The following is a 12,982-nucleotide window of genomic DNA, read 5'->3' on the forward strand; positions in this document are numbered from 1 at the left end:
GAACAGAGTCAATGTCCTTTCCCTCCATAATAGCCCTGACGTAATGGCTCAACTAATGAGTTTTCAGCTTTACAATGGTGTGAAAATAATACATATGCAGAAGCAATCCACCTGGAAATGTGATCTTTTCCTCAGTTGGAGATATGTGTTAAGATTGTCTCATGATGCTGAGCAATGGCAGGGACCTGTTGGTTCCAGACAGCAACAAATCCAAGGGCATATAGCCAAGGCTTTACAATGTTCATCCTTGCTAAGCTCCAATGTTAGGTAAGTGACAGGTATGAAGTACATTTACAGCTTTTAATGGTGAATGGATCTTTTTGTTTTAACCCCCTCCTAAGAGAAACACCTATATTAGACTGCACTGATGACTTGTAGCAGGAACTGTCAGGATTCATCAAGGACTGAATGAAAGGACCAGCAACTAACTGGTAAGGGATCTGTGCATTTTAATGGATTTAAACGAGTATCTTTCTATCATAGATTGATTCAATGGGCCATAACAACAAATATCAAGCATTAAGGATATCGATGATATATCAGCATAACAATATCCAGAATTAAAGATATTATTGACAGATCAATCCTTCAACACATTTGGGGAACATTTAATATTCAAACCATAATAGTGGTACAGGTTTATTGTGGGATTGCTGGGCATTGGTGGCTCATATTTGTAATCCTAGTTACTCAGGAGGCTGAGATCTGAGGATCATGATTCAAAGCCAACCTGGGCAGATGAAGTCCTTGAGATTCTTTTCTCCAATAAACTACTCAGATAAGGCCTGAAGTGGTTCTGTAGTTTTGTGCCTTGAGCACAAAAAGGCTCAGGGACAGTGTCCAAGCCCTGTGTTCCAGCTCCAGGACCGGCTTCCTATATTATTGTTTTGGAAGATACATGCTCTTGTTAATGTAGAAACAAAAATTAAAGAAGTTGGCAATTAATGGATAAGATGTGACTATTTTTGAATGACTGTTTGCTATCAGACTGGATGCTGTAGAGATTACAGGTTTGAGGTCTTTTGTTACATATGGTCTGTCCAATGTCCATTTATATATTCAGTATCTCAGGTGACATGGTATAAAGTAATGCTGCAAAGCTAGGCAAGAACAAATCCTTCCTCTTTAATAAAGTAAGCTGCATTAAGACTATTGTTCCACGAATGCTGATGGTAGTTAAGTCCTTGCTTAACATAATGATATATCTACATAAATGAGAGGTGAAGAAGGTAAAGCTAGCTCAGAAAATGTGTTTGGGGAAACCAAGATGACATAATTAAGAATAAACTGGTGAGGGAATAGAGCTGGTGTGACATCCTCAAAGTTGAGCACAAATAGGATCCCAAACAATCTCAGCACCCAACCAAATATCATAGTAGAGAAACTTTATGCCATTAGTTTCCTTATTCAACAATGCTAACAGATCACCTTTCATATAGTAGAAGAACTGTGGTGGTGCTGGAAATGATGTGTTAAATAAAACAAGCAAAGTACCTCCTATAATAACATTGTTCTATTAGAAAGGAGAGATAATTCCTATGTAACAAAACAACAACAAAACAAAACAATGAATACTGAATAAAATAAGGCATGGGTTAACATGGATTAAGAGTGACTGGAAGGTAACCTGATGGCAGTAGATTATTTAGAAAGGGCATCCTTCCCTTCCCTTCCCTTCCCTTCCCTTCCCTTCCCTTCCCTTCCCTTCCCTTCCCTTCCCTTCCCTTCCCTTCCCTTCCCTTCCCTGCCCTTCCCTTCCCTTCCCTTCCCTTCCCTTCCCTTCCCTTCCCTTCCCTTCCCTTCCCTTCCCTTCCCTGCCCTTCCCTGCCCTTCCCTTCCCTGCCCTTCCCTGCCCTTCCCTGCCCTTCCCTGCCCTTCCCTGCCCTTCCCTGCCCTTCCCTGCCCTTCCCTTCCCTTCCCTTCCCTTCCCTTCCCTTCCCTTCCCTTCCCTTCCCTTCCCTGCCCTTCCCTTCCCTTCCCTTCCCTTCCCTTCCCTTCCCTTCCCTGCCCTTCCCTGCCCTTCCCTGCCCTTCCCTGCCCTTCCCTGCCCTTCCCTGCCCTTCCCTGCCCTTCCCTGCCCTTCCCTGCCCTTCCCTTCCCTGCCCTTCCCTGCCCTTCCCTGCCCTTCCCTGCCCTTCCCTGCCCTTCCCTTCCCTTCCCTTCCCTTCCCTGCCCTTCCCTGCCCTTCCCTTCCCTTCCCTTCCCTTCCCTGCCCTTCCCTGCCCTTCCCTTCCCTTCTCTTTTTCCTTTCTGTTCCTTTTTCCTTTCCTTTCCTTTTTTCTTTCTTTCCTTTCTTTTTTCTTTCCTTTTCCTTTCTTTTTTCTTTTTTGCCAGCCAAGGGGATTGAGCTTAGGGCTTGGGCACTGTCCCTAAGCTCTTTTGCTCAAGGCTAGCACTCTACTACTTTCAGCCACAGCACTACTTCCAGTTTTTCTGGTGGTTCATTGGAGATGAGCCGTACAGAATTTCCAGGGTGGCTTTGAACCACAATCTTTAGCTTCTAGCCTCCTAAGTAGCTAGGATTACAGGTGTGAGTCACCAGTGACCGGCTACAGGTAGGCATTCTCAGGAGGTAGTACTACCTAGTGAACAGAAGCCAATGATGGTAGTTCAGGAGAAAACCTGGGGGAGTACACAATGAGCAGGCAAACAACTCAAAGTTCTGAGGCTGGAAAGATCTTTGTCGAAGTGCCTAAAGGAGCTTGATATGTGTTGAGCAATGTAAACCAGAAATCAAGGAACACAAAATGAGATTAGGCAGGCACTCGTTCCTCCTGGATGTACTAGGCTCCTGTGTGGAGTCCGGATCTTCTTTAAATACTATAGGACACTGGAGAGTTTTATGCAGGGAGCTAAGAAGGAAATGAAATGAGAAGTTTCTCTAAATTACCCTTTGAAAAAGCTCCTTGTTCTAGTCTTTCAAGAATAACCTTTAGAACAGGCTGGGGTGAATATGTAATTTGGAGACTATTCTGACAATGTGGACAGAAGAACAAGACACGTCACGGTGGGAGAGACACCAGGGACGTCGCAGAGGGAACAGGGTATGGCAGCCCAGGCTTGAGACCTAGGACCCGGGTGTAAGGGCAGACACACAAAGACACAAGCACAGCAGAAAGGCAAAGTGACTGCCAATATTATGACAAAACCTAGTTACCACGTATTGCATACATTTCCTCCACAGACTGCCTGTAAACAATTAAATGTGTTGTCTTGAGTCCTCTTGAGTACTTTGTGTACTTTGTGGAATTAACACTATTATCTCCTTTAAATAGGAGAAACTGAAGCTCAGAGAGTTCAAGAGACACAACCTGGATACCTAGCGTTCTTTTCTAAACTATGTTTTCTATTGCAAAAACACTGCACAGAGGGGCTACAGCCACATGAGCAAAGCAATGAGTACATTTCCCATTGAGCACCGCTACCTCCTCCTGGTTCTTCCTCACTGTACACATTGCTCCCTTAAGAAGGCCCAAGTGGTATAGAGTCACGTGGCTATGGAAAGCAGATTCCCTACCCATGACCAAGACCATACTGTACTTTCAAAATTGGGAAGGAATCAACCTCAGAATGAAAGATTAAGGATGAATATGATGGCCAGGAACTGGACAACCGCCAACTCCCAGAGTCTTATTTAACTTAAAAATCACCACCTACAAAGCAACAAAGAACGCGTAACAATTGAAATTTCTAAGCTATAACCACTGGCTGCAACGTCTCCATGCAAGCACACATACAGATACTACTCTGCATATGCCCAGAGATAGGTACCAAGCACGTGTGCATTCTTTTCACTTTTGCAGAAGCAGCAGATGGATAATTGCAGCCCCTAAGTGCCTAATCTGCTCTCCGGGACATGGGCAGATTTCTGAGCCAACAAACTTAATTGAACTTTCTATTCCAGCTGGAAAAGGTTACAGAGTTGCTGCGCACACAGCACACGCAGAATGAAAAGGTCAGCGGCTCAGTCCTTTTTGTAATGGATTGACCAAGGCATATTGTTCTGTTTTCTTTTTTTTCTTTCTTTTTTTTTTTTATAAAAACATTTCGCTCAACCTCTGGATTGTAAAACTTAATTAGGGCATTCCTTCTCCTAGTGTTTAAAGATGAGCAGTTATGCTGACATGGCCTGTAGATTCTCAGGTTGCTTTTCTGTTAAGCCTGCATGTGAGAAAAGGAAAAGAACATAGTTTAAAGGTGAATACCTAGGCCTTTAAAATCTCCTTGAAAACATGTTCAAAGACCCACTAAAGCAGTGTGTCTTAAACTTGAACATGGGTTAAAAAAAAATCTAAAAGCAGCCTCTGCCCCCAGAGAGAATAAATCAGATCAGAGTGAAGTGAAGACTGACATTTTAGTTTGCAAAGTTGCATGTTTAATAAGTTCTGGCGTGACACTGATGCTGCTGGTCCCAGGAGCAGACAGTGAACCCCCAGCCCCTGCTCAACAGTCCTGTCCCCATTCAAACTACAGATCATGCTTCTCAACGTTAAGTGTCAGTCAAATGCACTTCCATTCTGAGAGCTGCATTTGAAGAAGCCCATTGCAAGTTGGAATCTATCCTGAGATACATGACCTGTTAAAAGTACTGCTGACACTGAAGCTGGACTTTAAACAGTAGGCAGAATTCAAACATGCCCTATGCACTGGACAAGGTAAAAGATGTTGAATCCTATAACGAACTAAGGAAATTTTTTTTTAAGTTGAAAAGAGAATTTTGGAAAACACAATTCCTGTCATCAAATACCTGAAATGCTGTCATAGCGAACAGGGATTAAGCTTTATCACTGCAGTTCCAGAAGACAGGACTAGAAGACAGGGGGCGGGAGGAGGGGAATTAATTCAATCTAAGGAAAGCCATAGAAAGGGGTTGTTTCTAGTTTCTAATAATTAAACTAGGAATTGACTGTAGCATGAACAAGTTACTTCACTGCCATTGGGAGTATCTAATCAGAGATTGGGGAATTGTGTACTAGTAAGGTTGGAAAGCAGATTGAAGAATTTTTTGAAAGTTGGACTAGTTAATTTCTCCCCTAGAATTATTTTACAATTAAGCTTTTACAATTAAGCTTTTACAGGTTTTTTTTTTTACTATGTACAATTAAGGTTCAGTGAATGTCAAAATAATAAATCTCATCACATGCTGTTCTTAATTTCTAGAGAACTTCTCAAATGAGTGTCTAGAATGTTCTCTTGAGGTTGGGGGTTTAACTCCATGGAAGGGCACTTGCCTGGCAAATGCAAGGCCCTGAGTTCGGTACTTAGCTCTGAAAGGAAAACAAAAATGGCAGGGCACGGGTGGATCACACCTGTAATCTTAGCGTGTTCAGAAGGCTGAAACCTGAGGATTGCAGTTTGAAGCCAGCCCAGACAGGAAAGTCTGTGAGACTCTTATCTCCAATAAACTACTCAGAAGAAGCTGGAAGAGGTGCTGTGGCCCAAACGGTAGAGTGCTAACCCTGAACAAAAGAAGCTCAGAGTTCAAGCCCAGGACTGGCAACAACAACAACAAAAATAATTATCTTACTTGGATTTTTTATGTATTATTTTACTTTATTCTATTTTTTATTATCTTAAATAGTTGTACAAAGAAGTTCCCATTCTACAAAACAGTATATGAGTACAAAGCCTCTGACAACATTGTCACCCATCTCTCTTAACCCATCCCTTCTCTCACTTTTTTTCTTTAATTGAGATTAGGTGATTATACAAATTTAAATATGTATTTTAAAAAATGTTATTAAATAGTTTTACCTATCAAGTTGCTTAAAAACTTACAGCATATTTATTTTGATATTTTGACTTTTCTTTATCATAAAAAGAAATTAGCTTATTTTCTCTGCATAATACTTTTTAAAGCATGAATGTGTAACCTTTAGGATAAACACTAATGAGCCGTACACTGGTAACTCACACTTATAATCCTAGTATCTCAAGAGTCTGAGACCATAGTTCAAAGACAGCCAATGCAGGAAAGTGCGAGAAACTCTCTGAGACTCTCTATTTCCCATTAACCAGCAAAAAACTAGTGGAAGTAGAGCTGTAGCTCTGGTGTTATGCTGGCCTCAAGCAAAAAAAAAGCCCAGGCACAGCACCCAGACCTTGAGTTCAAGGCCCAAGATATGTGCGCATGCGCGCACGTGCGCACACAGAGTTAATACTAATGACAAGAATTCTTGGCTTTCCACGAAACAAGAAAATGTTATTTAGCCCAAATTGCCTCCTTTTTTAAAGACTTATCTATTTTCTAATCATATAAAATTAAAATTTTGTAAGTTTTTCAGACCTTGGACAGCCTGGGTAGAGAGATTAAATACTATTAAATCCCTTTGTTCATTTCCTTTACCTAGAATAGCATAGAGTCTTGTGTTATAAGCCATAAATTTGAAAGGAAATAAATATGGTATTAAAAAGCTGACAATAAATCTCAGACTTTTTTTTGTTATTTTTGTACCTAATTCTTTTTCTTTAAATGGTTCTTAGTCTTTTGTCTGATTGGCTTCTAGCTCTTAGGGATTGGGAGTAAGGTAGTATTTGAGATTGTATTATGTCAGAATAAATGATCTTATTTAGATTTTTATAGTAACTTTTAATATGGCTTCCTTGGCTCCAGTTTTACCCATCATTACATTTATGTTTTATGTGAATGCCACATAATCTATTTGAGATGCAAATAATATCATGCTGTCCTGTGGATAAGTTCATCCTCTGTTTAGTACACCTAACTGGTTTTCATTGTCTATAAAAGAACTATCATTCTCTCTTGCCTGTCATACAATTCCTCTATGACCGAGACACCACTTAACAGATCTGAATTCTTACACCTCATTCATAGAGAAAAGTAGCTACCTTGGATTTCTTTTTATCTAATAGGCTACTGCAAAGCCTTGGTGACTTCACTTCATATTCTCTATCTGAGAGGTTTTGACTTTTTTTTCTTCTCCACCCAGCTATTACTTATACCTCAAGAATTACTTCTTGGGTTTTTTTTTTTTTTTTAAGAAATAACCAGGAAGTGCTCCCTGGTACTTAGATTGGATAAAAATGAAGAAGCAGGAGCTGGGAAGGTGGCTCAGTGGTAGAGTGCTTGCCTTGAATGCATGAGGCCCTGAGTTCGATTCCTCAGCACAACATAAGCAGAAAAAGCCAGAAATGGCACTGTGGCTCACGTGGTAGAGCACTAGCCTTGATCTGAGAGCTGAGCGCAAGTGCCCAGACCCAGAGTTCAAGCCTCAAAACCGACCAAAAAACAAAACAAAACAAAACACAAACGAAATGAAGAAGCACATAGCTTGTTACTCAGAGAGGAGATGATTTACTCTGCTGTACTAAAGTGGACAGAGAAGTTATGCTCATATGCAGAATAAAGTAATATCTGCCAAGAAAACACAATGGCTGAGATCTGAGGATTGCGGTTCAAAACCAACCTGGGCAGGAAAGTCCATGAAACTCTCATCTCCAATAAACCACCAGAAAACCGGAAGTGGTGCTATAGCTCAAGTGGTAGAGTGTTAGCCTTGAGCTGAAAGAGCTGAGGGACAGTGCCCAGGCCCAGAGTTCAGGCCCCACGACTGACCAAAAAAAAATAAGAGCGAACACAATGGAAGCTCAAGATGAGGATGTAAGATGTGTGTGTGTGTGTGTGTGTGTGTGTGTGTGTGTGTACATGCACATGTACACACATATGTGTGTTAAATAATTGTAAGTCTGAATGCCTATGGGAGCAGACAGGTATTGTACAGATGACCTGCTCAGATAGAGATCATGGGAAACTAGATGAGCTGTTTTCTTCTCTATATGCTGGCATATTGTCACTGTACATATGGATTTGTGTATTGCCTAGTGTATCTGCATCTTATTTTTTAGGATAATACAAATCACCAGGTTTTTTAAGGTAGCATCAAAGTATTAACCTGCCTTAACAAAGGTGCTTTTTAAAAATACTGTATGGTTTAAGTTCAGTATCCAAGAGAAGTTATGGCTCAGAGAGTAATATTCTGTCACCTTTGTTTGAAGGCTTTTTTCTTCTGGTATTTTGAGCTGTTACTCACCTGGCACCCATAGGTATATGCATAATTGAGAATGGGCCCTTCTTCCTATATTCAGGAATTATGGGTCAGGGAAGGACAATACCAGGTATAAAAATTATTCAGGACTTTTCTAATTATGTAATGTTAGACATATCCTTTCTTTTTCCTATGCCTCAGATTAGTGGCCCCTCCTGTGAGAATTTTTATTTCTATACCTTAAAGGGTGTTAGAAAAAATTAAATGATGTAATGAGAATGAAAATGCTTTGAAAAGAAAAAAAAAAAGCAATTGTACATGAAAGACACTGAAATGGGGGTTTCCCACAGCCATCTACATCATGCTTCCTAAGGGGCCAGTGCCACCATAACGGTACAAATGGGGGCACTTTCTGTCAATACTTTCTCAGATTCCCATAAATAATTTGGTCCAAAAAGGCCTGGTTCACTGGGCAAAGCTCAAGATTGACTGATAATTGGCTTCACAATCCAGAGATCAGCCCAAGGACATATGTGCCTCTGCTTCAGGGCTGATGAATGAAACCTAGTTTAATATGTCCTGTATCTGCCTAAACAGAGCTCTGCCAGACGATAGTGACTTGTCAATCATTTATATTGCTTTCTTTTTCTTTGACTTACTTCAGGAAATTTAAGCCATAGAAGAGAATCTATCCATGTGAGCAAGCTGCTGATCGTGGCATAACTGTTGCTAATGGTAAACCCTCTGTTAAGTCTTTAGCCCACTTATTTATTGGGCAGTTATTTCTTTGAGGATTTGTTGTTGGGGAATTTAGTTTTTTGAGTTCCAGGTATATTTTAGATATGAGATCCTTGCCCGTTGTATGGCTACTGAAGATCTTCTCCCAATCTGTGGGCTTTCTTTTGATCTTGCTAGCAATGTACTTTGCCATGCAGAAGCTCTGATACTTCATGCAATCCCATTTGTCCAACCTTTCTTTGATTTGTTGTGTTTCTAGGTCTCTATTAAGAAAATTTCGGCCTGTGCCAAGATCTCAAGTTTCTCGTAGTCTGTCCTGTAATGTTTTCAGAGTGTCTGCTTTGACTCCAAGGTCTTTGATCCATTTGGAGTTGATTCTGGTGCAGGGTGATATATAAGGATCTAGCTTCAGTTTTCTATAAGTGATTAACCAATTTTGCCAGCACCATTTACTGAAGAGGCTGTCTTTCTTCCATTCTGTTTTTTTTAGCTTCCTTATCGAAGATTAGATGGCTACAGGTCTGTGGGTTCATTTCTGGGTTTTCAATTCTATTCCATTGGTCCTGAGGTCTGCTCTTGTGCCAGTACCAAGCTGTTTTGATTCCTATGGCTTTGTAGTAGAGTTTGAAATTTGGTATTGATATTCTTCCAGCACTGTTCTTTCTGTTAAGGATTGTTTTTTGCTATTCGGGGTCTTCTATTGTTACATATGAATTTTTGGATTGCCTCTTCTATTTCCTTGAAGTATGAAGTTGGAATATTGATAGGTATTGTATTGAATTTGTAGATAGCCTTGGGTAGTATTGCCATTTTCATGATGTTGATCCTTCCAATCCAGGAACATGGGAGGTTTTGCCACTTTCTAAGTTTTGTTTTGATTTCCTTTTTCAGGTTTTTAAAGTTTTCATCATAGAGGTCCTTCACTTCTTTAAGTTAATTCCTAAGTATTTTATTTTTGTGAGGCTATTAAGAATGGGGTTGCTTTCCTGATTTCAGCCATGCTTTTCTCATTGTTGGCATACAGAAAAGCCATTGATTTTTGAGGGTTAATTTTGTACCCTGCTACTTTGCCAAAGTTTTGAATCAGCTCAAGTAATTTGGGAGTGGAGTCTATGGGATTCTTTAACTACAATATCATGTCATCTGCAAAGAGGGAGAGTTTTAATTCACCTTTCCCTATTTGGATCCCTTTTGCATTTGCATCTTGTCTTATTGCTGTAGCTAGGCATTCTAATACTAGATTGAAGAGAAGTGGAGAGAGTGGACATCCTTGTCTCATTCCTGAGTTAAGAGGAAATGGCTTTCATTTTTCACCATTAAGTATAATGCTGGCTGTAGGTTTGTCATATACAGCCTTTATTGTATTGAGGAATGTTCCATGGATTCTTGTTTTTCCAGAGCTTTCATCATAAAGGGGTGTTGGATCTTGTCAAATGCTCTTTCTGCATCTACTGAGATAACCATGTGGTTCTTATCCTTGCTCTAGCTGATGTGATGTTTTGAAGAGGAAAGAAGGATGGTCAATAGCCACATGAAGAAATCCTCAACCTCCCCAGCCATAAAAGAAATACAAATCAAAACAACATTGAGATACCACTACCTCACCCCAGTTAGAATGGCTATAATCAAGAACTCTAATAACAACAGATGCTGGAAGGGATGTGGACAGAAGGGAACCCTACTGCATTGTTGGTGGGAGGGCAAACTTGTTCAGCCACTTTGGAAAGTAGTATGGAGGTTCCTCAAAAGACTCCACATAGAGCTCCTCTATTACCCAGCAATTCCACTTTTAGGCATTTGCCCAAATGATCACAAACATGACCATACTAAAGCTACCAGCACAACTATGCTTATTGTAACATTATTTACCATAGCTAAGATATGGAACCAATGCAGTTGCCCCTCAGTAGATGAATGCATCAAGAAAATGTGATATAGGCCCAAGCCCAGAGTTCAAGCCTCATGACCAACAAAAACAAAACAAAACAAAAAAAAAAGAAAATGTGATATAGGGCTGGGAAGGTGGCTCAGTGGTAGAGCACTTGCCTTGCATGCATGAGGCCCTGGGTTTGATTCCTCAGCACCACATAAGCAAAAAGAAAAAAGCTGGAAGTGGCACTGTGGCTCAAGTAGTAGAACACTAGCCTTGAGCTGAAGAGTTGAGGGACAGTGCCCAGGCCCAGAGTTCAGGCCCATGACTGAACCCCCCCAAAAAAATGTGATATATATACACAATGGAATTCTATGCCTCCATCAGAAAGAATAACATTGCCCCATTTGTTAGGAAATGGAAAGGCTTGGAAAAAATTAAATTAAGTGAAGTAGGCCAGGCCCAAAGAAACATAAGTCCTATGGTTTCTCATATTTGCAATAACTAGTATATGTCTGAGACAAGCAGAAACAGACAAGTTGATGTTAGGTAAAATGAACCCCAAGATAAGAACTCAAATTTTTTTCTTTCTTGTTATTGTTTCTAGCATAATTATAAGATGATTTCTTTGTTGCTTTGTATTTCCCTCCCCCATGGTATAACCCCTGTTTTCACTGTATTTGATGTTGGTATACTTTATGGAAGGGAAGGGGAAAAATTGTTTAAATAGGGATACAGGTGGACCCAGTGCAACAATGAGATGTACGTTATGTCAAAAAATGAATTTTACAACTTTGGCAGGGGAGGGAGGAGATGGGAGGGCAGGGATGGTAAAGGGAAACAAAGGAGGAGGCAACAATGCTTGATAAGAAATGTACTCATTATCTTGCCCATGTAATTATAACCTCTCTGTACAGTATTTCACAATAAATAAATAAATAACAAAAAAAGAAATGTACTCATTACCTTGCTCATGTAATTGTAACCCCTCTGTATGGTATTTTCACAATAAAACACTTATTAATAAAATAATAATAAACCCTCTGGACAGGGTTAGAATGAAAGACTATGATTGAAAGAAAAATAAGAAAGAAAAAAAGAAAAAGAAAGAAAGAAGAAAGAAAAAAGAAAGAAAGAAATAAGAGAAATTAAGGAAGGAAGGAAGGAAGGAAGGAAGAAAGAAAGAAAGAAAGAAAGAAAGAAAGAAAGAAAGAAAGAAAGAAAGAAAGAAAGAAAGAAAGAAAGAAAGAAAGAAAGAAAGAAAGAAAGAAAGATAGAAAGAAAGAAGGAAGGAGGAAGGAAGGAAGGAAGGAAGGAAGTGAGCAGGAAGGAGGGAGGGAGAGAGATGGAGTGCAGGAAGGAAGGAACAAAGGAAGTAAGGAAGGAACGAAGGAGGGAGGAAGGGAGAAATAGAGTGAAGCAAGGAAGGAAGGAATGAAGGAAGGGAGGGAGGGAGGGGGTGATAAGGAGGAGGGAGGAGGGAAAGAGGAAGGAAGGAATGAAGGAAGAAAGGAAAGGAGGGAGGGACTAGAAATTAAACTACTAAGAACAAATATATTGGATCTATGCAGCTGCATGATTAAAAGTATGGGTTTGGGGTGACTTGATTTGGGGTTAATTCCCTCTTTCACATCCAGAAATTATAGCTGTAATTCTTCACCTCTCAGTTCATCCAAGCCTTCTGTAATGTTGCCTGGTAGCATTCCCACTGACAAAAGAGTATGTTTTCCACCCTCTTAATCTGAACTGCTAAGTTTAATGTTAAGGGACACTGCCAATTCCAAACCTTGAAATTGCACTCACTCTTTTCTCTCTCTGTGTATCTTTTACCGAACACATATATACCAAATTTGTTATCTATATACATATATATATATATATATATATTATACGTACATATATATGTATGTATGTAGGTATATACACACACACACACACACACACACACACACACATATGGAGGCCAGACTATGCCAGACTTATGAATGGGGCTATTCTAGCATAGCTAGGTACCAGCTGACCTGCCATCTTACTGCCTGTGCACAAACAAGCCCAGCCCAAATTAGGAGAGTCTTGTTCAGATCAGTGGAACCAATCAAATGACAGAAGTAACCATGAAGACTATAGTCAACTCCTTCTATTGAATTCAGTGAGTTCTGAGAATGACCCTTCATGCTGCAATACTTAACCCATACAGGCCTTGAATAAGCAGGAGATCTTTCTAAACTCATGATTGCTTGGTTCCTTATCTGCAAAATGGAAATACCACTAGCACCACACAGGACTGCCACAAGCATTTCACTAATGTCTGCTCCCACTCAAAGAACTCCACTTGGAAAGATGCGGTTGAGGTGACATTTCTTGAATG

The sequence above is a fragment of the Dipodomys spectabilis genome, unplaced genomic scaffold (genome assembly GCF_019054845.1).
Source record: "Dipodomys spectabilis isolate Male_0828 unplaced genomic scaffold, ASM1905484v1 ptg000046l, whole genome shotgun sequence".
In the NCBI taxonomy this organism is placed as follows: domain Eukaryota; kingdom Metazoa; phylum Chordata; class Mammalia; order Rodentia; family Heteromyidae; genus Dipodomys; species Dipodomys spectabilis.